This window comes from Triticum urartu, chromosome 6A, assembly GCF_056163025.1.
Source record: "Triticum urartu cultivar PI428250 chromosome 6A, HENAU_Tu73, whole genome shotgun sequence".
In the NCBI taxonomy this organism is placed as follows: domain Eukaryota; kingdom Viridiplantae; phylum Streptophyta; class Magnoliopsida; order Poales; family Poaceae; genus Triticum; species Triticum urartu.
The window spans coordinates 140798064-140823800 of NC_141878.1; positions in this window are offsets into that span (position 1 = coordinate 140798064).

A 25737-nucleotide genomic window follows, 5' to 3' on the forward strand; every position below is an offset into this window, starting at 1 on the left:
AAAGGTTTGATAATAAACAGGTAATAGGTACTACCTCATCTACTTCCCATCCCCCAGTTTAATTAGATCCTAATCATGCAATGTGTGAAGATTGATCTAATGCAAAAAAACTGGGTATGGAAGGGGATATGATCAAAGTGTGAACTTGCCTGCAATGTTGATGAAGATGATTCGCACTCAAAACTCTTGATAGATCTACTCGTCACACTCCGGTCAATCTATCGTAAGCAAGCAATAGTAACCACACATAAGCAATCACTCAAAAGATCAAAAAGATCGAAGAAGACAATTCAGAAAACATCAAAACCAAGCAAATAGCTCTTGCAACATAAAACTATTTCTAACAGTACCAAAATTATGTGAATTTGGCCTTATTAGAAGGTTTAGGTCAAGAGCTTCGATTTGCAAAAAGAATCAACTCAAACGGAGCTACGAAACTCAAGTTATGATCAAACGAAGTTTGAATTCAAAACTGATCTAATCGAAATTTTAAACTCTTCAAAAACATGTTTGAGTTGGATTAATGGATAGAGGAGATCATAACGAAGACGTGGGCGTTGGTTTCGTTGGATTTGGACAAACGGTGTAAAAGTTATGACCGTTTGAAGAACAGGGACTATTCGGTAAAAACTTTAATTACGAAGAGGTCCCTATCCTAAATAAAACAGGAAAAAGAAAAACTTAACCGATGAACGTCCGCTAAAGAAACATAAGTGACGAATTCGTCCACTACAAAGGCCTAAACAGAAAACGTTCGCTATTTAGAGCATACCGATCGGGGTTTTTTTTTTGAAGAAAAACCTAATCTAAAAAAACAAAAAAACTGGGTGGTGGTTTTACCGGTTTGGGCGGCTCGGCGGTTTTATGAGAAAAACCGGCGGCGCAGATCGGATCGGCTCCGGCGAGCGGGGCGTGCGGCGTCGGTGGCGGCGGAAGCAGCGACAGCGGTGAGGGGCGTCGCGGGCGGCGCGGGGCGGCAGTGCGGCGGCGGCGGAGGCGAGCAGCATGCGGTGGCGCGGCAAGGCAGCGGCGCAGCAGCTGCGAGTGGCGGCGGCGGCGGTTGACCACGGCGGCGGCGGCTGCGGGAGGAGGCGGCGGCGTGACCAAGAGGGAAACGGGGCCCGGGGCGGCGGCTTTATAGTAGGGGAGGGGAGGAGGTGGCCTTGGAGGAGGGGTAAGGCGGCGGAGGACTCCGTGGAGGCCACGGCGCGGCGGCGTGCTGGCTCGGAGTCCCTCCCGAGCTCGGGGATGACGAGGTGGTGGGCTGGGCCGCGGCCTGGCCTGGGAGCTGGGCCGGCCCAGTTGGCGGGAAGGTTTTTTTTTAAACATTTTTTTTCAGAGAACTAAAATAATAAAAACAAAATAACTAAAAATATTATATAGGCATATAATATATCAAAATTTTCAGAAAAATATTTTCTACGAGATGAACATTTTTATAACTTCAAATAAAATCCACACAAATTCAGATAAAACAAAGAGTGCTACTGGTCATTTAAAATCCAACTAAAATCATTTTTAAAAATACCAAAATGATTTCAAATTTATTTCTCTCCAATTTTCTGTTGTAGGGAATCATGTTACCCTAATTTCCATGTATTTTATTTTTGGAGAAAATAATTTGAATAAAACTCAAATAACTCCAAATTGAAAAATAAATTCAAAAGACTTTGAATTTGATCCTTGAAACTCACAACTCATATTTCATAATTTGAAGAAGTCATTTTATCTTCTCTTGTGAAAATCATTGAGTTGCATGAAAAATATTTTCCAAATGAAATTCAATTATTTTCAACACCCCATGTCATTTAAATAAATGGAAGAAGTCATGTCATCTTCTCTCCAGGGTTTTGTGATGAAAAGAATTTGAATTCTCGGGGATCAAAAGAAAAAAAGGTGAAAGTTTGGGAAAGTCCTTTTATTCCCTCTCATTTAACTTTCAAAAAGTTTCGAATTCACTCACTTTCAGACAATCAATTAAATCTATCTATTTATTATAACATTCCAAAATTTAGAATTTTGGGATGTTACAAACCTACCACCCTTAAAATGAATCTCGTCCTCGAGATTCGGAGAGGCTAGCAAGAAAAAGGTTAGGGTTTGGGGGTCTCCTCAAATTCCATCAATCGTCACCGGGGTCTGGGGTGCTACCACCCTTAGAAGCATGGTTACGGTTCTATCAAAACTCATATACTCCATCCTTATTCTTGACAGTGTCGGTCTTCTTAGATCTTCAGGATAATTCCTTATCCGGGCTCTTCCGATAGTGGCATAACCTTACCACAATTTTTCTATCCTTTCATCTTGGTAAGGTTCTTCCGAGATTGGGTCTTCTTAGCTGACGGGTCTGGCGCCAAAACTAAACAACTATCGATATCTCATGGTGGTCAACAATTTGTGGTTTCTCCTGCAGGAAATGGGTCTGGGTGATCCTCACCGTATAACCTACGGTTGGCAAAGCTGCCTTGTACAAGGGAAAAATACCTATACCATTCTAAGGCTTAAACAAGGTTTTGATCGTCGTCTCTCCACTATAGGTAAGTCACTCAGATTTACCATCCATATAGCAAGGCGAATAATAAGAGTAAGTCGGTATGGTGATCAATCCATCCCGCACCCAAATCATTACCTTGTATACAGTTTAGCGAATCTCGCATTGTAACACTCGGTCATCCTCACAAGCATTGCCGAATTTCTCTTGTCGACGAACTAATTTCGGATAATTCCATGGATTCTGCAAGCCAAACAAACATCTATCGTTCCTTCACAACTCTCAGATTTTGCGTTACTCCTATAAAATTGTCTGCCGATAAAACGTCGTATCTTCCTCCAGGGTTTTTCCTTCAGCAAGAATGTGCTTGCTTTTTGGCAGGTCCTGGGGCCTATGGGTTATGGCCCATCTCATCACTTGTAAACCTTGAACTTATCCTCTGGGCAACTAGTCATTATTCCAACATCCAGCTTCCAGCTTCCTAGCATACTTAAATCATTCCAATTGTACTGTCTTCCTTCCTTCTATTGGCACCAAACTAGGACATGATTACTCAGACTCATCATGGAGTTTCCATTGATCGATATTTCCGACATCATACCTCCTTTATATCCAATAGTAATTTATCTCTTCATCCTCGTGGGATATCCCTCACACCGAGATAAAAACTTATACTTATGAAGTCCATATTCCACTTCGTGGAACATCATTATCCTTTCCGCGGTCAAGCGTCCTTACACGGGAATATTAGCCATCTCTGCATGGCACTTCTTCAACTGGGAACCGTGAAACACATCCTGAACTCCTGACAGTCCTTCGGGTAACTCCAACTTGTAGGCCACTTCTCTCATACGCTCCAAAACTCGGTATGGTCCTACAAATCTCGGGGCTAACTTTACTTTAACTCCAATTCGTTTAACTCCTCGCAGAGGGAACACATGAAGACATGCTCTATCTCCAATTTCATAGACTACCTCCTTGAGTTTTTGAGTCTACATAACTCTTCTGCCTGGACTGAGCTACCTTCAGTCTATCACGAATCAACTTAACATTCTCTTCTGACTCCTTTGATCACCTTTGGTCCAAACAACTGTCGGTCTCCAACTTCATCCCACATACTCTTGGGGCATCACACATATCGAGACAAAACTCGTATTCATTTTGTCCGAAATCCATTACAGGGTACTACAACCCTTAAAATGCACAAATCTTCCATAGACCATATTTCTCTTATCCTCAAAAATGGTCAAAATCCTTCTTCATAGAGTAACAACTCATAAAATCCATATCAGTACCAACGATGCTACTTTATTCATTCTCAAATGATTACAATCTCTTGCTTCTCCATTACATGTCTCAACTCAACACCTCAATATAAAAGAAAAATGTTCTCACTTCTACTACTCCATTTCTTTTGTTGCAAACTCAACTATCTAGCACAAGTTTCCTTCTCCTTGGGGCATTCTCTAGCAAAGTGCCCTGCTCCTTTACAACTAAAACATATTACTTCTGACAAGTATCGGGGTTTCCTTTTTGGGCAATTGTTGAGGTAGTGCCCTGACTCCTTGCACCTATAACAGGTGATATGACTCAGGTCCTTCCTGGAATCCAATCTGCTTCTCTTCCTGGACCTTTCCATGCCAATCATGGCTTCTATTTCCTGTGGGTCATATTCTACTTCCTCTGTCGGGAATTCTACTAGATCCCCATTCATGCAATTCTGGGAGATGTGACCTTCTTCTCCACATGAATAGCATGACTTGGTGTAGGGTTTAATTGGTTCTTCTTTGGGCGTGTCCTCCACCTCTTCCTTCATCACAGTTTCTTCTAAAATTTCCATGAGGGCTCCTTTCATTACTTCTTTCTTCTGCTGGATGGTTCGTTGTACCATGGGGTAAATGTGACACTGAGCAGGATAGTGGGTAGTCCCTTCACACAAGAAACAGGTAATCTGCCTATTTGGGCATTCTTCAACTGGGTGAGTTCCTTCACAATTAGGGCATTTATCCTTGTGTTCTTTATGGGTGTGTCCTATTTCTCCACAAATCTTGCATGCACAAGGTTTCTTCATATCCTTTCCATAAGGCTTCAACTTCTGGGAAACAAGCCGAGACTTTGGCAGAGTCAACTTAAATTCTTTCCAAGTGGTTACTCCTTGCCATCCATTGATGGTTTGGTACATCCTCCACCAAGTAGCAGGACCTCTTTCAAAGCACTGAAGAGCATGCTGGGTCATATTATTTCCAACTACAGGGTTATTCTCCATGTGATCCTCCATGTTCTAAATCCATCGGTCTGCCTCCAACTGACTCATCGGTCCAGAAAATACAAGCTCATCTCCATTCATCCTCTATTGGGTCCATGTGGGTTTGGGGTAAGATAAGAGAGATAGAGAGGGATGCACACAATACAAACAAAAGTTTTGAAAAGACAGATTTTTGCTGTGGCTGTCGAAAAACATCAAACAAATGACAGCTCACAAACGTCGCACCTAACGTAGGTATATAACAGGGGTTTGGTCTTCTAAGGTCAATAAATCTTCAACGTCTCCAAACTCTTCAAGCCTTGTTCATGCCTCCAATGGCTTCTTCCGATCATGCTTGTCTTTCTCAAGTTCTTTTTCTAGATCAATCTCTGTTGACGTGAAATCTCTCGTGACATCCTTTAATATTCCGGAGTTGCATTTCAAACTTCTGGTTTCAACATCCTTCACATGAACCATGGTCATACTGTCCTTCAGTTCTTGACAATTCTCCGGTATCTCGAGGTTGTAGCTCCTCCAGCTTGGCTACTCTCATCTTCAGGATCCTGAGTTCCTCATGAAATACTTCCTTGTCTAATACGACTTCCTGGAGCTCCATTTTAAACTTCTTGATGTACTACTCCAGATCTTGGTGATACACCAGCTAAGTTTAAAACTGCATCCTTTGCTGATAGATGCTCCATCAGCCTTCTACCATCCAATCCTTCCGAAGGAATGCATGCTTAGCTCAGCTCGGTGACCATAGTATCAATGGTGATGACATCACGAATAACCGTGTTTCTGCCCTTGTCATTGCCATGAGCTATCTTTCCAGTTGATATCTCCTACCTTAGGGTTTTCTTGACAAAACTTTGAGTTCTCAACTCTCCATGTTTTGGTCTTTCTTAAATACACCTTGATCTCGGGTATTGAAAACTTCCATAGTCTGCCAAGTTCCATAAGGGTAGCCTTCCTAGGTCATATAAATCTGGGAATTTTTCAGAGCCTTCAAATTCTACTTGTCTTCGGCCTTCAACCGTTGTAGTTTCCATTATTCAGATGCACGGAAAATACTCTTCATTTCGAAGTGGTCTTAGTTGTCCGATATCTTGGACTTCTTGGAGTGGTCTCATCAGTGGAATCTTCGAGTGGTCAAAAGGGGAAAGGGGTATGGTCTCACTAAAGAGAATTTTTGAATAAGCTCAGAAGAGAAGAGAGGTAAAAGATCTTTTTGAAAGGGAAAGTTGTAGAGAAAAAATCTTTGCTATGGGCTTGCCAGTTTCTAGGGTCACGTCCTACAGTCAACATGTGCTCTGATACCATCTTGTAGCGACCCAACCCGAATGGGTCAAGTCTCTGTGCTTAAGTGTCATCCCTGGATCGGTATGCTGACACACATAGTACTCGAGGATTTATAACAGAGGTAAATCACATGTAAAAGTAACGTAAATACTATTACCTCAAATCCAAAATAGCGGAAGTAACAAGGTTGTGGATTCCCATCAACACCAATGGCAAAGTTGAGTGTAGAAATCATAACCCTAACGTATCACTTACTCGTCGTAAGATAATCCTGCAACATGAGACGTTGCAGCCACAGAGGGTCAGTACATTGAATGTACTGGCAAATTCACACCATAGAGAATGATGAATAAAGACTATCACTACATGCATATTTGGCTGGTGGAAAAGCTCTATGGTTATAAGGTTTTTGCGTAAAGCCAATTTTTCCCTACTGCAAAGGAATAAATTTTATTTAACTATCATGGTGGTTGTTGAACATTGAGAATGGTTGACAGCATTCTCAATCCCAATTAAGTAACATCATTAAACCCAACAATATTCATTTAAAGTAACGTGATGAGATCAATAGGATAATCCAAGAACTAGATACTCAAGATGTCCATAACCGGGGACACGGCTAATCATGATTAGTTTATACACTCTGCAGAGGTTTGCGCACTTTTCCCCACAAGACTCGATCGCCTCCGTTGGATTTCTCGCACTACATGGTGTTTGAGAAACGGATGACCGAGACACAGTCTTTTAGAAGCGCTAGCACCTTACGATGGATAGACCGGTACACCTACTTTCCCCTACATCTGCTAGTCTACCCTGTAAGAGTTCGCACGACTTAATCAACTATGCCAGAGCCCATAATGGCTTGTGGCTGCACACGGAAGTTTCTAGTTTGAAAAATCTCATGATCCCTTTGAGCCTGGGTGGCGGTCCAAAAGAAAACAGGCAAGTCCTGGATTACCCAGGTGCCTAGACAGGCAATCCTAGAATAACCAGGTGCCTCAATCCACCCAGATGTGTGTTTAAGTTGCCACCTTAAGTAAACCATTAATTAACAATCTCACATCTGTCATGGATACTCTCAAAACCCAATCCACGTCTACTAGCATAGCGTGGCATAATAAGCAAACATAGAAGTAACTCACAAAGGTTTGATAATAAACAGGTAATAGGTACTACCTCATCTACTTCCCATCCCCCAGTTTAATTAGATCCTAATCATGCAATGTGTGAGGATTGATCTAATGCAATAAAACTGGGTATGGAAGGGGATATGATCAAAGTGTGAACTTGCCTGCAATGTTGATGAAGATGATTCGCACTCAAAACTCTTGATAGATCTACTCGTCACACTCCGGTCAATCTATCGTAAGCAAGCAATAGTAACCACACATAAGCAATCACTCAAAAGATCAAAAAGATCGAAGAAGACAATTCGGAAAACATCAAAACCAAGCAAATAGCTCTTGCAACATAAAACTATTTCTAACAGTACCAAAATTATGTGAATTTGGCTTTATTAGAAGGTTTAGGTCAAGAGCTTCGATTTGCAAAAAGAATCAACTCAAACGGAGCTACGAAACTCAAGTTATGATCAAACGAAGTTTGAATTCAAAACTGATCTAATCGAAATTTTAAACTCTTCAAAAACATGTTTGAGTTGGATTAATGGATAGAGGAGATCATAACGAAGACGTGGGCGTTGGTTTCGTTGGATTTGGACAAACGGTGTAAAAGTTATGACCGTTTGAAGAACAGGAACTATTCGGTAAAAACTTTAATTACGAAGAGGTCCCTATCCTAAATAAAACAGGAAAAAGAAAAACTTAACCGACGAACGTCCTCTATAGAAACATAAGTGATGAATTCGTCCACTACAAAGGCCTAAACAGAAAACGTTCGCTATTTAGAGCATACCGATCAGGGTTTTTTTTTGAAGAAAAACCTAATCTAAAAAAACAAAAAAAAGGGTGGTGGTTTTACCGGTTCGGGCGGCTCGGCGGTTTTATGAGAAAAACCGGCGGCGCAGATCGGATCGACTCCGGCGAGCGGGGCGTGCGGCGTCGGTGGCGGCGGAAGCAGCGGCAGCGGTGAGGGGCGTCGCGGGGCGGCAGTGCGGCGGCGGCGGAGGCGAGCAGCATGCGATGGCGCGGCAAGGCAGCGGCGCAGCAGCTACGAGCGGCGGCGGCGGTGGTTGACCACGGCGGCGGCGGCTGTGGGAGGAGGTGGCGGCGCGACCAAGAGGGAAACGGGGCCCGGGGCGGCGGCTTTATAGTAGGGGAGGGGAGGAGGTGGCCTTGGAGGAGGGGTAAGGCGGCGGAGGACTCCGTGGAGGCCACGGCGTGGCGGCGTGCTGGCTCGGAGTCCCTCCCGAGCTCGGGGACGACGAGGTGGTGGGCTGGGCCGCGGCCTGGCCTGGGAGCTGGGCCGGCCCAGTTGGCGGGAAGGTTTTTTTTTAAACATTTTTGTTCAGAGAACTAAAATAATAAAAACAAAATAACTAAAAATATTATATAGGCATATAATATATCAAAATTTTCAGAAAAAGATTTTCTACGAGATTAACATTTTTGTAACTTCAAATAAAATCCACACAAATTCAGATAAAACAAAGAGTGCTACTGGTCATTTAAAATCCAACTAAAATCATTTTTAAAAATACCAAAATGATTTCAAATTTATTTCTCTCCAATTTTCTGTTGTAGGGAATCATGTTACCCTAATTTCCATATATTTTATTTTTGGAGAAAATAATTTGAATAAAACTCAAATAACTCCAAATTGAAAAATAAATTCAAAAGACTTTGAATTTGATCCTTGAAACTCACAACTCATATTTCATAATTTGAAGAAGTCATTTTATCTTCTTTCGTGAAAATCATTGAGTTGCATGAAAAATATTTTCCAAATGAAATTCAATTATTTTCAACACCCCGTGTCATTTAAATAAATGGAAGAAGTCATGCCATCTTCTCTCCAGGGTTTTGTGATGAAAAGAATTTGAATTCTCGGGGATCAAAAGAAAAAAAGGTGAAAGTTTGGGAAAGTCCTTTTATTACCTCTCATTTAACTTTCAAAAAGTTTCGAATTCACTCACTTTCAGACAATCAATCAAATCTATCTATTTATTATAACATTCCAAAATTTAGAATTTTGGGATGTTACAAACCTACCACCCTTAAAATGAATCTCGTCCTCGAGATTCGGAGAGGCTAGCAAGAAAAAGGTTAGGGTTTGGGGGTCTCCTCAAATTCCATCAATCATCACCAGGGTCTGGGGTGCTACCACCCTTATAAGCATGGTTACGGTTCTATCAAAACTCATATACTCCATCCTTATTCTTGACAGTGTCGGTCTTCTTAGATCTTCAGGATAATTCCTTATCCGGGCTCTTCCGGTAGTGGCATAACCTTACCACAATTTTTCTATCCTTTCATCTTGGTAAGGTTCTTCCAAGATTGGGTCTTCTTAGCTGACGGGTCTGGCACCAAAACTAAACAACTATCGTTATCTCATGGTGGTCAACAATTTGTGGTTTCTCCTGCAGGAAATGGGTCTGGGTGATCCTCACCGTATAACCTACGGTTGGCAAAGCTGCCTTGTACAAGGGAAAAATACCTATACCATTCTAAGGCTTAAACAAGGTTTTGATCGTCGTCTCTCCACTATAGGTAAGTCACTCAGATTTACCATCCATATAGCAAGGCGAATAATAAGAGTAAGTCGGTATGGTGATCAATCCATCCCGCACCCAAATCATTACCTTGTATACGGTTTAGCGAATCTCGCATTGTAACACTCGGTCATCCTCACAAGCATTGCCGAATTTCTCTTGTCGACGAACTAAGTTCGGATATTTCCATGGATTCTGCAAGCCAAACAAACATCTATCGTTCCTTCACAACTCTCAGATTTTGCGTTACTCCTATAAAATTGTCTGCCGATAAAACGTCGTATCTTCCTCTAGGGTTTTTCCTTCAGCAAGAATGTGCTTCCTTTTTGGAAGGTCCTGGGGCCTGTGGGTTATGGCCCATCTCATCACTTGTAAACCTTGAACTTATCCTCTGGGCAACTAGTCATTATTCCAACATCCAGCTTCCAGCTTCCTAGCATACTTAAATCATTCCAATTGTACTGTCTTCCTTCCTTCTATTGGCACCAAACTAGGACATGATTACTCAGACTCATCATGGAGTTTCCATTGATCGATATTTCCGACATCATACCTCCTTTATATCCAATAGTAATTTATCTCTTCATCCTCGTGGGATATCCCTCACACCGAGATAAAAACTTATACTTATGAAGTCCATATTCCACTTCGTGGAACATCATTATCCTTTTCGCGGTCAAGCGTCTTTACACGGGAATATTGGCCATCTCTGCATGGCACTTCTTCAACTGGGAACCGTGAAACACATCTTGAACTCCTGACAGTCCTTCGGGTAACTCCAACTTGTAGGCCACTTCTCTCATACGCTCCAAAACTCGGTATGGTCCTACAAATCTTGGGGCTAACTTTGCTTTAACTCCAATTCGTTTAACTCCTCGCAGAGGGAACACATGAAGACATGCTCTGTCTCCAATTTCATAGACTACATCCTTGAGTTTTTGAGTCTACATAACTCTTCTGCATGGACTGAGCTACCTTCAGTCTATCTCGAATCAACTTAACATTCTCTTCTGACTCCTTTGATCACCCTTGGTCCAAACAACTGTCGGTCTCCAACTTCATCCCACATACTCTTGGGGCATCACACATATCGAGACAAAACTCATATTCATTTTGTCCGAAATCCATTACAGGGTACTACCACCCTTAAAATGCACAAATCTTCCATATACCATATTTCTCTTATCCTCAAAAATGGTCAAAATCCTTCTTCATAGAGTAACAACTCATAAAATCCGTATCAGTACCAACGATGCTACTTTATTCATTTTCAAATGATTACAATCTCTCGCTTCTCCATTACATGTCTCAACTCAACACCTCAATATAAAAGAAAAATGTTCTCACTTCTACTACTCCATTTCTTTTGTTGCAAACTCAACTATCTAGCACAAGTTTCCTTCTCCTTGGGGCATTCTCTAGCAAAGTGCCCTGCTCCTTTACAACTAAAACATATTACTTCTGACAAGTATCGGGGTTTCCTTTTTGGGCAATTGTTGAGGTAGTGCCCTGACTCCTTGCACCTATAACAGGTGATATGACTCAGGTCCTTCCTGGAATCCAATCTGCTTATCTTCGCTCCCCTCGGCTTCTGCGCGTTAAATAACTTTGCCTCCCACGTGTCAAGCAAAGGTTGAAGGTCAGGGCATTTTTGCAGATAACACCCCTTCCATGCAAGGAAAAGCACCTATTAAAGAGATTGGATCCTAGATCCATTCGGCACCACGCAGAGGAAATCCCTGGAAACTGCTTAGGAGAAACCATTCCAGCATGGCTAGCGCCCCCAGCTCCTCCACCCATTTCGGCCCAGAGAAAGGCCAGTGGGAGAGGTGTTCAGTGTCCCATAGTCAATTGACGAAGCTGCAGACACAGGGATTTCTTCCCCCCGTAGATCTAGTTCCTGTTCGAGCGGGGCTAGATTCCTTCAACGATGAGATTCAGGCAGAGGACTTCCCCAATCCATCCGGGGGAGAGCGAGTATGTCTCATCCCCTACCCGCTAAGGGGTGTTGGATTTCCCATTCATTCGTTCCTTCGAGGGCTTCTGGAATACTATGGCCTCCAGCTGCACAACTTCACCCCTGCCTCCATTCTACACATTGCGGGTTACGTCGCTTTATGTGAACTATTCCTGGGTATCGAGGCTCATTTTGAGCTGTGGAGGAGGTTGTTCTGTCTTGTCCCGCGTAATCACGAGGGGTCAATATTTGAAGTGGGCGGAGCTAAAGTATGGTGTATCGCTGATACCGGATATCTGTCCGGCACACCAAGGAAGGCATCCGAAGAATGGCCTTCCGAATGGTTCTATATTGAGGACGTCGCACTTCCCGACCCAGTTTGAAAGGGTCTTCCTGAATTTGCAAGCGTTCCACTAAAGAAACGCCACAGTTGGCTTCCTCGGAGTCTTGAAGAGGATGACAACACAGAAGTTTGCCAGCTTATGAGCAAGATAAAGACGCTCGCTCAGTCCGGACTCACAATAATCGAGGTAATGGAGATCTCCATAGTGCGTGGGGTTCAGCCGCTACAATACAGAGGGATGCCCATGTGGCACTATAATGGAGAGGATGACGCCTCCCGCTATGGCTGAAAGGGTCCGGATACCCCAGCCGCTCTGGCCAAAATATTAGCCGAGTTGTTTAAAGGGGAGGAAGAGGAGTTTCTTCGCATTAAGCACAGAGATGGATATTCTATGTATGATCCTCCCAGTTGGGTAACCTTCGACCCCTCTATTCCACTCATTCCTCTTCCGGATTACTTTTGATAAATTTCAAGTCTGTTTATGACAGCACTGGCGGAAGGTCGCCGAAGGACTTCATAGTCCTGCCCCACAGTCGGAGATCCACAACCGGGAGCTAGATCTTGGGTTTGAAGAGGATCCGGATATATTCGTGGTGCTTGCGGGGGGAGTGTTTTACCAGACAAGCTATGATGGCATAGAAGTGGCCATCACTGCCGACTATCCTGGCCTTCTTCCTGCTTCATATGTAAATAATTAAGAAACACCTTCTCTAAAAGAGTGCTCTTATTCTTCCTCACCCACCGCATTGTATCATGCTTCACAGGGGATACGTTCAGCGATTTCGAAGAGATCGGCTCCCGCGCCAGGCAAGCCTTCCAAGAGGAAAGCAAACGAAGATACGGCCGTGCCTTCATCGAAGAGGTACGAATTCGCCAACCCGCACCTGAGCAGTCACGTCCAACCGTGACCTTCCCATTTTCCATGTGTCAGGAGGAAGGTGCGCCGGACTATATCCGGAGGTTCGAGCGGCCGTACTTCCCACAACCAGGATTCAAATCCTGCCGTGCAGACGGGGGCTGATGCAGGGGCGACGCCGGACTATCCTCGAGCCGAGGACTCGGATGATGTATCCATCACCAACTCGGAAGTGGAGAGTGCCATGAATCATCAGCGCCGCCGGGCCATTTTACAAGACCCTGGCTTTTTAGAAGAGTCGTTTAACGCCTTCAGCTCAGCTGATGCATACATCCGGGTTGCTCGAGATGGGATTAACAGGGCCACAAAGCAACATTTGAAAGATGTGCAGGTAAATTCACTTTGTAGCCCCGAGACTTAAAGGAGTTGAAACAACTGATTTAAGGATCAATGTACAACCAGGTGCTTACGGAGAGGAATGCCCAGCTAGCTTAGGAACTAGAAAAGTGTCAGCGCCAGCTGCTTGCTACCAATGCCGAACTGGAGAAATACGAGGCATCTCTCGATAATATTTTCCTCTATCCAAAATTCGTAATGATACACCGATAGTGTGAATCTGGGTTCTAATCTTTGTGTTGGGTCATTAGACCAAGTACGAGAGTAGCTGGATGCCGCTCGAAGCGAAGAACACGGAGCCAAAAAGCTACTAGCAGCGGGCGAGCGTGTATTGACAAAAGTTGTTGAAGAGAAAAAGAAACTCCAAGATTCGAGCACCAAACTGGGCGAAGAACTGAAATATGTGTGAGCGCAGCTAGCCGTCTCTGTGAAGGAGAACAAGAAGCCGTGAGGCGGCATATTCAGTACGTGGCCGCTTTTATCTTATAGCAGTTTGGAGGTAGTGGTAGCTGATATAGCTGTAATTGCAGGTGTATTGACGAACCGCCCCGAAGAGGAAGTGTCCGGATCATCAAATGATCTTCTGCAAGGGCTGTCGCTGTTGCACGAGCAAGCTCGGCAGGCTATGCGGAGTGTAGCCAAGGCTTTATGGCCATCCGACTCCCCTCTAGGAAGCATGGAGAAGCTGGTAGAGCTGTTCAAGGGATCGCGGCCGCGTATCCGGCTGTGGAAGATATCTGCCTACCGAGAGGGTGCGCGAGAGGCCTGGGCCATGGTGAAGATGCAATATACCAAGCTGAATCCTAATCACATGGCTCGTGTCGGACCGGTAGGGCCGAATGGGGAAGAAATTCCCGTTAGTATAGTATATGACCAAGTAGAGGTGGCCGCCAAATATTCCCAACATGATTGTAAGTTAGACTACATGTTGGAAGGTGTAGAGGAAGAGGTGTTCGAGTCCAAGTGACTGTGTACTTTCCTCATCTAGCTGAATTGTATATCATTTGTCATGGCAGACCTTTTTGCTTCAACCTCCGGACCCGAAGGTGCGGAGTGTTTCCGAATACCGTCGCAGCCGAATAGGCCGGGGTATGCCTGGAAAACTAGGCGTAGGGGTCATAGTTGCTTGAACAGACAAGTTGTATTTGGCTAGCTATGTTATATTACATTGATATCATAAGAAACATCTTCCAGAGAGAATAGTTCCGTTAAGGGTTCCTTTCCCTGGGTGTGCATGCATTTAATTTACATGTCTGAATTGTGATGCGAGCACCACAGTTTGTATAACTTCTGGGGGTGCACAATGGAGTGAGTTTAGAAAACATCTTTAATTCACCGACCGAATATTCCCTTAAGAACGCTAGCTTTCGGCTTCACCCAGTCTGAGGTACACATCCGGATGACCTGGCAGTAACAATCGCAGAGGTGCTCCCTTTATGCCCTAGCCGAACTAATGGGAACGTAGGGCATAAGCACACGAGCCAGGCAACCCAACTTGGCCAAAACTTAAGTCATATCAATGCATATAGTGGCAAAGAAAAGGTACATATGGAAAAACTCATATGTGAGGAGCTTAATGCTCAAGGAATGACAAGAACTTCTGTCCGAGAAGCCCCCAGGTACGAGTGACATACATATTTAGAGATGTATGTGTCGATGGTGTGTGGTCTAGCCGTACCAAAGTGTTAAAGCAAGAAAGAAGAAAATAATCTGAAAAGAGAGAAAAAATAATGGAAACTACAGGGGAGGAGGAGACGAAAAAGGGTTTGGTGCTAGGCATAGAATCCCCGGAGTCTGGCCACGTTCCAGGGGTTCGGCTCGAGGCGATTGTCTGATGCATCGCGAAGACGGTACGCTCCTCCGGTGAGAACTTCGTCAATTATGAAGGGACCCACCCATTTGGGCTTGAGTTTGTCCTTTTTCTTCTCCGGCAGGCGTAGAACGAGTTCACCAACATTGTAGGTCTTGGACCGTACTTCTCTGCTTTGATATCTTCGAGCCTGCTGTTGGTAAAATGCTGAACAGGCTTTTGCGACATCGCGTTCCTCCTCCAGGGCATCTAGGACATCCTGCCGATCAAGCTCGGCTTCTCTCTCTTCGTACATACGCACTCGAGGTGAGTCGTGAATAATATCGCAGGGCAATACGGCCTCTGCGCCATACACCATGAAGAAAGGTGTGTATCCGCTGGTGCGGTTGGGCGTGTGAGGGAGTCCTGGATTAGGGGGTCCTCAGACAACCGGACTATATCCCTTGGCCGGACTGTTGGACTATGAAGATACAAGATTGAAGACTTCGTCCCGTGTCCGGATGGGACTCTCCTTTGCGTGGAAGGCAAGCTTGGCGATTCGGATATGTAGATCTCCTCCCTTGTAACCGACTCTGTGTAACCCTAGCCCCCTCCGGTGTCTATATAAACCGGAGGGTTTTAGTCCGTAGGACAAAACAATCATACCATAGGCTAGCTTCTAGGGTTTAGCCTCTCCGATCTCATGGTAGATCAACTCTTGTAATACTCATATCATCAAGATCAATCAAGCAGGAAGTAGGGTATTACCTCCATCGAGAGGGCCCGAACCTGGGTAAACATTGTGTCCCCCGCCTCCTGTTACCATCCGCCTTAGACGCACAGTTCGGGACCCCCTACCCGAGATTCATCGGTTTTGACACCGACATCGGTGCTTACATTGAGAGTTCCACTATGCCATCACAATCAAGGCTTGATGGCTACTTTGATCATCCGCAACGATGCGATCCAGGGTGAGGTTTTTCTCCCCGGACAGATCTTCGTATTCGGCGGCTTCGTACTGCGGGCCAACTCGCTCGACCATCTGGAGCAGATTGAGAGCTACGCCCCTGGCCATCAGGCCAGGTTTGGAAGCTTGAACTATACCTCCGACATCCGCGGAGACTTGATGTTCGACGGATTCGAACCCATGTCAGGTGCGCTGCACAGTCACGATGAGCATGATTTAGCTCTGACGTCGGACAGTGTTAGGGAGATCACACCTGTAACTACTCCATCCCTCAATCCGGAACAGATCGCACCGTCCGAGGACGGGTGGATGGACCCCACCACGGAGGCCGCACACTCAGCGACGATAGAGCCGAATACTGAGTTCACCTCTTATGAGACCTGTGTTGCCGGACACTCGGATTCATCCCCGACCACAGACTACGAACCGCTCGCGTCCGTGCCCATCAAATATGATTGGGCACCGATCATGGAGTTCACGTCCGCAGATATCTTTCAGCACTCGCCCCTAGGTGACGTGCTAAACTCATTACGGTCTCTCTCCTTGTCAGGAGACCCTTGGTCGAACTATGTGCGGCTCGAGTGGGAAGCGGACGGCTAAGAAATTCGTTCCCCACCCACCACCCACTTAGTAGCCACTATCGACGACCTAACCGACATGCTCGACTTCGACTCCAAAGACATTGACGGTATGGACGACGATGCGGGAGACGAACAGGAACTACCGCCCACAGGGCGCTGGACTGCCACCTCATCGTATGATATATACATGGTGGACACCCCCAAAGAAAGCGATGGCAATAAGGCAATGGAGGATAATCCCCCCGAGAAGCAATCCAAGAACCGGCGTCATCGGCGCTTCCCTAAGCCCCGCCATAACAAAAACAGCGATACCGGCATCGGAGACAATAACACTGCAAATAGTGCCGAAGACGAAGACAATCCCCTCCAGCCAGGCTTTGAGCAGGAGGATGGGCAAGCCAACCCTAAGGAACAGGCAGCAGACGGAGAATCAGAGGATGACAATTACATGCCTCTCTCCGAAGATGAGGTGAGCCTCGGCAACGAAGAATTTATCATGCCTGAGGATCCCGTCGAACAGGAGCGCTTCAAGCGCCGGCTTATTGCCACAACAAAAAGCCTGAAGAAAAAGCAACAACAGCTTCAAGCTGAGCAAGATCTGCTAGCGGATAGATGGACTGAGGTCCTGGTAGCTGAGGAACACAAACTGAAGCGCCCAATCAAAAGTTTCCCAAAGCGCAGGTTGCTACCCCAACTCGAAGAGGAAGCATTAAAGCCTGCGCTTCTAGCGTATGATGCGGCAAACCGGCCACCTCGTGGCCGGGACAAAGCGGCATATAAGCCCGAAGTCCAGCCCGCACCCCGTCACCAGTCAAACAAAAACAGCAAGGCCTGGGGTAACACGCAGGACCTGCGAGACGTATTGGAAAACAAAGCAGGACACAAAAGATCGATCTTCGGATCACGAGGGCGCGCCCCAACACATGACAACGACCGTCATGCCGGATATACCAAAAGAAAATCTGGCAGGCCGAACACAGTAGACAAGACTCGTACGAACTACGTTGTGACATAGCCCGGCATAGAGGAGCCGCACAGCCCCTATGCTTCACTGATGAAGTAATGGATCATGAATTCCCAGAAGTGTTTAAACCTGTGAACATTGAATCATACGATGGTACTACTGACCCCGCGGTATGGATATAGGATTCTTCCTCCACATTCACATGGCCTGCGGGGATGATCTACACGCCATCAAGTACCTCCCGTTAAAACTCAAAGGACCAGCTCGGCATTGGCTAAATAGCTTGCCAGCAAACTCCATCGGAAATTGGGAGAACCTGGCAAACGCATTCCTGGACAACTTACAGGGCACTTATGTGCGACCACTGGATGCTGATGATTTAATTCACATAACCCAACAGCCCGGAGAGTCAGCCAGGAAATTTTGGACTCGGTTCCTAACCAAAAAGAACAAAATTGTGGACTATCCGGATGCTGAAGCCCTAGCGGCCTTTAAGCATAACATCCACGACGAGTTGCTCGCCAGACATCTTTGCCAAGAGAAGCCAAAGTCCATGGCAGCCCTCACAACACTCATGACCCGCTTCTGCGCGGGCGAGGATAGCTGGTTGGCCCGTAGCAACAACACAACAAGCAACCCTGGCACATCGGAGTCTAGAGACAGCAACGGCAAGCCACGTCGCAACAGATACAAGCGCCGCAACAACGGCAATAACACCAAAGACACGACAGTCAATGCCGGATTCAGTGGCTCTAATCCAGTCAGCGGAAACTGCCGTTGAAAAGAAACAATCCGGGCCTTTCCAGTTTGGACCGCATACTCGACCGCTCGTGTCAAATTCACGGCACCCCTGATAAGCCAACCAACCACACCAACAGAGAATGCTTGGTGTTCAAACAGGCTGGCAAGTTGAATGCCGAAAGCAAGGAAAAGGGGCTGCATAGTGACGACAACGAGGAGCCCCGACCACCGAACACAGGAGGACAGAAGAAATTTCCTCCCCAAGTGAAAATGGTGAACATGATATACGCAACCCATATCCCCAAGCGGGAACGGAAGCATGCACTCAGGGACTGATACGTCTCCGTCGTATTTACTTTTCCAAACACTTTTGCCCTTGTTTTGGACTCTAACTTGCATGATTTGAATGGAACTAACCCGGACTGACGCTGTTTTCAGCAGAATTGCCATGGTGTTATTTATGTGCAGAAACAAAAGTTCTCGGAATGACCTGAAACTTCACGAAACGTCTTTTTGGAAATAATAAAAAATCCTTGCAAAAGATGAAGACCAGGGGGCCCACACCCTAGCCACGAGGGTGGGGGGCGCGCCTGCCCCCCCCCCCACCCGAGCGCCCCCTACCTCGTGGGCCCCCTAGAGCTCCTCCGACCTCAACTCCAACTCTATATAATTGCTTTCGGCGAGAAAAAAATCAGGGAGAAGAATTCATCGCGTTTTACAATACGGAGCCGCCGCCAAGCCCTAAAACCTCTTGGGAGGGCTGATCTGGAGTCCGTTCGGGGCTCCGGAGAGGGGAATCCGTCGCCATCGTCATCATCAACCATCCTCCATCACCGATTTCATGATGCTCACCGCCGTGCATGAGTAATTCCATCACAGGCTTGCTGGACGGTGATGGGTTGGATGAGATTTATCATGTAATCGAGTTAGTTTTGTTAGGGTTTGATCCCTAGTATCCACTATGTTCTGAGATTGATGTTGCTATGACTTTGCTATGCTTAATGCTTGTCACTAGGGCCCGAGTGCCATGATTTCAGATCTGAACCTATTATGTTTTCATCAATATATAAGAGTTCTTGATCCTATCTTGCAAGTCTATAGTCACCTATTATGTGTTATGATCCGTTAACCCCGAAGTGACAATAATCGGGATACTTACCGGTGATGACCATAGTTTGAGGAGTTCATGTATTCACTATGTGCTAATGCTTTGTTTCGGTACTCTATTAAAAGGAGGCCTTAATATCCCTTAGTTTCCATTAGGACCCCGCTGCCACGGGAGGGTAGGACAAAAGATGTCATGCTAGTTCTTTTCCATAAGCACGTATGTCTATATTCGGAATACATGCCTACATTACATTGATGAATTGGAGCTAGTTTTGTGTCACCCTATGTTATGATTGTTACATGATGAACCGCATCCGACATAATTATCCATCACTAATCCATTGCCTACGAGCTTTCCATATATTGTTCTTCGCTTATTTACTTTTCCGTTGCTATTGCTATCATCACTACAAAATACTAAAAACATTACTTTTGCTATCATTACCTTTTGCTACCGTTACCACTACTATCATATTACTTTGCTACTAAACACTTTGCTGCAGATATTAAGTTTCCAGGTGTGGTTGAATTGACAACTCAGCTGCTAATACTTGAGAATATTCTTTGGCTCCCCTTGTGTCGAATCAATAAATTTGGGTTGAATACTCTACCCTCGAAAACTGTTGCGATCCCCTATACTTGTGGGTTATCAAGAGTATTTTCTGGCGCCGTTGCCCGGGAGCATAGCTCTATTCTTTGAGTCACTTGGGATTTATATTTGCTTATCATTATGAAGAACTTGAGAGATCCAAAAACCAAGATTTATCCCTCAACTGCGAGGGGAGGTAAGGAACTGCCATCTAGCTCCGCACTTGATTCACCTTCTGTTTTGATTAAGTTTGCGGCACCTAAACCTGCTTCTGCTATTCGTTCTGATATGTCACATGTTATTGATGATGCCACTTCTGCTATGCATGATACTTATGATGAAACTACTTCTATGCTTGATACGACTGTGCCACTTGGTGAATTTCTTGATGAACAACTTGCTAGGGTTAGAGAGAATGAAAATATTGAATCTGATAATATTGATGAAAGTGATGATGAAGACTTGCCCGTTATTCCTAAGGGTTATGTTTTTGATAAAGAAGCTACTTTAGCTATTTTAGCTTGCAAAGATAGTTATGAACTTAAGAGGTTATTAGCTAAATGGAATAAGAAATCTCTAAATGCTAGGAGGAAACCTGACCCTACTTTTGCTACTTCACCTATCTTTGTTACTGATAAGGATTATGAATTCTCTGTTGATCCTGATATAATTACTTTGGTTGAATCTGATCCTTTTCATGGCTATGAATCTGAAATTGTTGTGGCACATCTTACTAAATTGAATTGATATAGCCACCCTGTTCACTAATGATGAGAGAACTCGCTACTTTTATATCCTTAAAATATTTCTGTTCTCATTAAAGGGTGATGCTAAGATATTCTTTAATTCTCGTGATCCTGGTTGTGTGCGTAGTCCCCAGGATATGATTTATTACTTCTTTGCTAAATATTTCCCTGCTCATAAGAAACAAGCTGCTTTAAGGGATATATATAATTTTGTGCAAATTGAAGAAGAGAGTCTCCCACAAGCTTGGGGGAGGCTTCTCCAATTAGTTAATGCTTTGCCTGATCATCCTCTTAAGAAAAATGAAATACTTGACATCTTTTATAATGGACTAATCGACGCCTCCAGAGATTACCTAGATAGTTGTGCTGGTTCTGTTTTCAGGGAAAGAACGCCGGATGAAGCTGAAATTATATTGAATAATATGTTGAAAAATGAAAATAATTGGACACTTCCTGAACCAGTTCCTGAACCAACTCCTGAGCCTATTCCTAAACCAACTCCGAAGAAGAGGGGTGTTCTATTTCTCAGTCCTGAAGATATGCAAGAGGCAAAGAAATCTATGAAAGAAAAAGGTATTAAAGCTAAAGATGTTAAGAATATACCTCCTATTGAAGAAATACATGGTCTTAATTTACCGCCTGTTGAAGAAACATATGATCTTGATCCATCACCTATTGAAGAAACTCGTGGTCTTGATAACCCGACACGGGTAGTAAAAGTAAATTCTCTCTATAGATTTGATGAAGTTGATATCCCTCGTTATAAGTCTGCTAGACAATGCTTAGATGAGTTTGACAATTTCATTGTTAAACAAGAAAACTTTAATGCTTATTTTGGTAGACAATTGAAATATAATTCCGATACGCTTGAATACTTGGGTGATTATATGTCTAGAGTTAAAGGTGAACTTAAACTCATTAGTAAACATGCTTCTATGGTTACCACTCAAGTAGAACAAGTACTTAAAGCTCAAAATGATTTGCTCAATGAATTGAATAGTAAGAATAATGATTATGTTGTTAGAGTGTCTACTAGAACTGGTAGAATGACTCAGGAACCTTTGTATCTTGAAGACCACCATAAGAGAATCGAGCAAGATTCTCAGAGAAATAATATAGATGCACCTAGTCCTTCTAAAAGGAAGAAAAAGAAAAATGATAGGACTTTGCATGCTTCTGGTGAACCTATTGCTGAAACACCTGAGAATCCAAATGATATTTATATTTCTGATGCTGAAACACAATCTCGCAATGAACCTGAAACTAGTGATAATGTTAATGAAATGTTCATGATGATGCTCAACCTAGTAATGATAATGATACAGAAATTGAACCTGCTGTTGATCTTGATAACCCACAATCAAAGAATCAACGTTATGATAAGAAAGACTTTGTTGCTAGGAAGCATGGTAAAGAAAGAGAACCATGGGTTCAGAAACCCATGCCTTTCCCTCCCAAACCATCCAAGAAAAAGGATGATGAGGATTTTGAGCGCTTTGCTGAAATGATTAGACCTATCTTTTTGCATATGCGATTAACTGATATGCTTAAAACGAATCCTTATGCTAAGTACATTAAAGAAATTGTCACTTATAAAAGAAAGATACCGGAAGCTGAAATTTCCACCATGCTTGCTAATTATAATTTTAAGGGTGGAATACCAAAGAAACTTGGAGATCCAGGAGTACCCACTATACCATGCTCCATTAAAAGAAACTATGTTAAAACTGCTTTATGTGATCTTGAAGCCGGTGTTAGTGTTATGCCTCTCTCTTTATATCATAGACTTGATTTGAATAAGTGGAAACCTACTGAAATATGTTTGCAAATGGCTGATAAATCAACTGCTATACCTGTCGGTATTTGTGAGGATGTGCCTGTTGTGGTTGCAAACATTACTATTTTAACGGACTTTGTTATTCTTGATATTCCCGAGGACGATAGTATGTCTATTATTCTTGGAAGACCTTTTTTGAATACTGCAGGGGCTATTATTGATTGCATCAAAGGCAATGTCACTTTTCATGTTAATGGTAATGAGCATATGGTACACTTTCCGAGGAAACAACCTCAAGTTCATAGTATCAACTCTATTGGAAAAATCCCATCGATTATTATTGGAGGTTTTGAATTTCCTCTACCTACTGTCAAAAAGAAATATGATATTCTTATTATTGGGGATGTGCATATCCTCGTTGAGGTAACATAGTGTTATTCGAAATTTCTCTGGTTCCATGTTATCGGAATGAGTTTGTTAACAAGACCTGATCAACCTTGTTATTGGATTTCTTTTGATGAGCATGAGATGGATGAAACTAGAAGGCACGACTCTGTGTACCCTCCTTTTACTTTCTGTTATTTATATTAAATAAAATAAAAATAAGTATTTTCCATCTGTTATCTAATTTATCCGTGCAATATAAAAATACCCCAAAAATAAAAGTTCTCCAAATGCCCTGAAATTTAAATATGATTTTTTCTGGAATATTGAGAATATTTGGCACTGAGAACACAGCACAGGGGGCATTCACCTGGCCACGAGGGTGGAGGGCGCGCCCCCTGCCTCGTGGGCCAACGGTGGCCCTCCTCCAATTATTCCTACACCCACACACTCCTTCTTCCTCCCACAAACACGATTATCCAGTTCAAACCCGAGTCCAAGATCATTTTGCTGCCATTTTCGATCTCCTTGCTCAAAGCACCTCTCACAAAACTGCTTGGGGGGATTGTTCCTTGGTATGTGACTCCTCCATTGGTCCAATTAGTTTTTGTTCTAGTGCTTTATTCATTGCAAATTTGTGCTGCCTAGGTGACCATGTTCTTGAGCTTGCATGTCAAATTTATATGGTTCCAAGTAGTTCTAATGCATGATATATGCTCTAGGCACTTGTAGGAGTAGTTGCTATCAATTTTGTTGAGTTTGGTTTACTTTTATTTCGAAGTTACTAAAAATTTCAGATTTTTTCAGAAAATAATGAAGAGATTTTTGAGGGGCTCATCGAGCCGAAGCTCGAAGGAAAATCAAAATGAAAAAGCAGAGAGGCCCAAATATAATCTGCCTCACACCGCGGAGGTTCGGCCGTGTGAATGGCCTTCTGATGATTTCTTGAGAGCAGCCGGGATTTATGATGATTTTTATGAATTGGCTGAGAATGCAGGCCTCACCGCCTTCCTCCACGACCAACGCGAACAGTATCTCTTACTCACCAATATATTTGTGCAAAACTTTCATTTCCATGCTAGGAGCTCACCACCTATGGTGGAGTTTTATTTATATGATGAGCATAAGGAGATGTCACTTTATGATTTTTGTCGGGTTTGTTTGATCCCTTTCGAGGGCACAATAGAGGAACCACATCGTGGCGATGTGGATGGGTTTATTGATACCATTACTATAGGGGAAACGAGGAAGGTTTCCGATGCACGAATCACTAGCATACATTTTCCTGTTTTACGCTACTTTGCAATATTTGCTAGTCATTGCTTAATTGGTCGCGGAAACTGTGGAAACCTTAGTGTTCCTGATATTATTATTTTGTTCCACGGTTTATTCTGTGATAACTCTGTTAGTATGGGCGGTATTATTGCTAAACGGTTAAGTGTAAACCGTACAAAGGGCCCCATCTTTGGAGGCATCTATGCTTCACGCCTAGCTGCACATTTTAACATACCCATTAGGCACTATGACAAAGAAGAAAAATTGCTGCCCACTGTTTATTTAGATTATAAGAGTATGGTAGCGCATGATTTTATTATAAAGAATAGGGAAGGGGAGCTTAAATACAAATTGTTCTTTGATAAACATAATCCTGAGACTATTACCCTGCCTGCTCCTTCCTTGTTTGATTTATCTGCAGGCAAGTACCTTGTTCCGCTAGAGGCCATTCACGCATACCGGAACCCTACATCAGCCACAGAGCCAGAGTTGGAACCACAAGTTGATCTTCCACGATAGTCTAATTACCAGTGGGATCCAGAGATGATTGCCAACCAGTGGCAATCATAGTCTTCCTCTTCGCAGTACGACCCCAACTATTACTATGGATATCCGCCAGGCCAGCCGTGTCCATAGACCAACTTAGCCCAAAAGCCTAAGCTTGGGGGAGTACGTATTTCTCACCGATATTATATTCATGTTCACACACTCATTGCTAGATGTCGGTGCTCATACTTTTTCATTGTATCATCCATGCTAGTTTATTTTCCTTTTTATGCTTTCTTCTTGTGTGTTTAATAAACCTTAAGAAAAACCAAATTTTTTTACTTGTAGCTTTTAATTAGTTTACTTTCCATGCTTGTAGTAGTAATTAAAAAGAAAACCCAAAAAGATTTCCTGTTCTTCTTTTGCTTGTTGGGAGCTTTCCCGTGTAAATAGTTTTAGTTTTTTTCTTTTATTTGGGGGTCGATAGGAGAAGACTATAATTAAATTGATGAAGTGGCTCTTATATGCATTATTATTGATCTGACAAAAGAGCCCATATTGCCTTGTCTTCTCCTGTTTATTGAATGCTTGTAGATTCCAGCTTAGTCCAATGCACGTTCACTATTATTATTATCCACATCGTTCAGTCGTGCAAGTGAAAGGCAATTATGATGATATATGATGGACTGATTGAGATAAGAAAAGCTGGTATGAACTCGACCTCTCTTGTTTTTGTAAATATGATTAGTTCATCATTCCTGATTCAGCCTATTATGAATAAACATGTTTGCAATGACAACTAGAGATCATAGTTTCTTTTGCCATGCTTGATTAGCTAGGAGCTTATAATGGTTTACCTTGCGTGCCAACATGCTATTAAAATGGTTGTGATGTGGTATGATAGGATGGTATCCTCTTTTGAACGATTCGAGTGGCTTGACTTGGCACATGTTCATGCATGTAGTTGAAACAAAAGCAACATAGCCTTCACGATATTTATGTTCATGTTGGATTATATCCTACTCATGCTTGCATTCAGTGTTGATTAATTTTAATGCATGTTCATGACTGTTG